This window comes from Gavialis gangeticus, unplaced genomic scaffold (genome assembly GCF_001723915.1).
Source record: "Gavialis gangeticus isolate Ggan-Ray unplaced genomic scaffold, GavGan_comp1, whole genome shotgun sequence".
Lineage (NCBI taxonomy): Eukaryota > Metazoa > Chordata > Crocodylia > Gavialidae > Gavialis > Gavialis gangeticus.
The window spans coordinates 143,690,895-143,693,510 of record NW_017729022.1 but is presented as its reverse complement, the minus strand read 5'-3'; positions in this window follow the sequence as shown (position 1 = coordinate 143,693,510).

Genomic DNA, 2,616 nt, shown 5'->3' with positions numbered 1-2,616 from the left:
AAATGGAGGCAAAGAAATTGTTGAATAGGTTAGCTTTGTCATCTGGTGTGACAACCAGATTTCCTAGCGTGTCTTGCAGAGGCCCCACATTACCCAGTACCTTCTTTTTATCCCCTAATAGTTGTTTGGTGTTATCCTGTACTGTGCTTAGCAAGCACCCTTATTTTATAAACACTGTACAGATACAGCACAAAGGGTACAATGTATGTAAATGTGTTCCTTCTTTTTCAATACTTACAACTCCTACAAATCCAGATTACACCATTTCCATGACCCATACTCACTCTCTCTGTCCAAATTAAATTACAACTAGCAGAATGTAGCTTTAATTGCATACTGAGTTCACAGACCTAATTCAAATATTTGCCATTTATACAAAGAAGGGGGAGACCTGCCCCAAAAATACTTCAGAAAGATTTAGTACTCTGCAAATACAGCAATACTTCATCAATTCCAACAATGTATTCCTCCCATCACAATGTAAAGGCAATAGTGACAAGAATTAAAACAAATTATATATTGTCAGCTTCACTGGCCTTTTGCCATTGCAGTATCATTACCTGAATACAGATCTGGTTAAATAATTCTTGAGGTACCATCAAACATGCTGCATTTGTACAACCATCTTGTTTCATCATAAATGTGTACATCTTTGCTATATTTTGAAGACAAATGCAAATTAGCCTTTATCTCTGAAAAATAACCACAATTTCATACTTTACAAGGACATCCTATGTATCTATAAACAGAAAAGTAATATTACATGCTCCCCTTATAGATATCACTGTTTGCACAATGATTGTTTTCACAGGACTGAGACTGAACAAACTAAGTTTGCTTCTATAACAGAAAGCATACTAAATTTGCAAATGAGCCAAATTTGAGGTTTTAACCATTTGTTACTGAGATTATCATAAAGTTAGACTTATTCTATCCTATTATCATAAAAAACATGCATCATCAAAGCATATTAAACAACTGATGATCTACAACATGTGTCCTGTGTAGACACAGTGTGTTTCCTATCTGTCTGGACCAATCTTCTAGCAGTAAAGGCACAGGCTGACATTTTTTCCTTTTTTGGGGACAGGGGATGGGATGTTAGGGGGGACTGGTAATAGTGAAAGCAGTCTGAGGTGCTAGGGATGAAGTGCTTAGGGAGGAGTAATAACATCTGAAATTTCAGTTAGTTTCTCTGAATACTAAATATCTGACCTACATTGCTTTTAATGACCTGGATAACAATTAACAATGAGTGACAGTAAAGGATTAACTCAGAGTTATATGAGCCTTTGTCTTCATGGGGACTTTGCATTTTACATCAGATTAGTTATTGCTCTAAGTACAACAATTTAACTAAACTGAAATGAAGTGTCATGCTATTTTATGGTATTTCCCATGTTAATCAACAAGACCATACAGCTCTGTGTTTGTTCAAATCTTCTACTCAGTATTCTGGCAAATATTCCATGATGCACTAATTCATCACTTTGCAATATGCTCAGTGATTTCTCTCTTTTGGAAAGAACTTCAAAGGTCCAAATGTACTCCATGCCCCTCCTCCCCTTGCATACAGGAATGTCACTCCTAAATCTTTCCTCCAGCCTTCTTTTGAAAATCTCCAATAAAGAAGATAAAAGCATACAAAATGCCACAAAAGGTCAAACCAATGAGTGATCTGTCCCCTGTCATACCATCCCTGGGGTCCACCATTATTAGGTTAGAGATATCAAAGGAAATGTCTCTGGCTGTTCCATTTAATAGCTAATAATGGATCTACTGTCCATGGATCTGCCCAAACCATTTTAACTGTGCCTATGCAATTGTCCTTTAGAATCTCCAGTGGGAATGAGTTCCACAGGCTAACTAAGTGCCACATAAAAAGGAGGTTCCGTAACTTCCCTGGACAGTCTATTCCACTGCCTTACCATTCCAACAATAAGGACATTTTTTCCCAGTACCCAATTTGAACCCACTTTGTCACAATTTTAAGCCACTGTTTCATGTCCTGTCTTCTGCTGTGAGGAGGATCAAGTGATCTCCTTCTTCTTTGTGGCAGCCTTCCAGGAATTTGAAGACCCCTCTTGTGTCCCTTGTTAATCACCCTTTCTCTAAGCTAAATATCCCTATTTATCTTCCTGTTTCATAGATTCATAGGTTGTTAGGGGTTGGAAGGGACCTTGCAGATCGTCAGGTCCAGCCCCCTGCTTGCACTGGACAGGAAGACAACTAGGGTTAGGTGACCCCAGCAAGGTAACTGTCTAGTCTCCTCTTCAAAATCTCCAGGGTAGGTGACTGCACCACCTCTGGAGGGAGTTTATTTTACATTGTGGACACCCTGCCTGTGAAGGAATCTTTCCTGGTATTAAGCCTGAAGCAGCCCTCCAGGAGTTTGTATCCATTGGTCCTGGTCTTCCCTGGGAGTGCCCTAGTGAACAGTTGTTCACCGAGCTCCTGATGCACACCTCTGATATAGCAGTAAGCCACTATCAAGTCACCTCTCAACCTTCTCTTCTTTAGACTAAAGAGATCCTCACACAGCTTGCCCTTCAGCCCCTTTATCATTTTTGTTACCCACTCTGAACCCTGTCTAATTTATCCACATCCTTTTTAAAA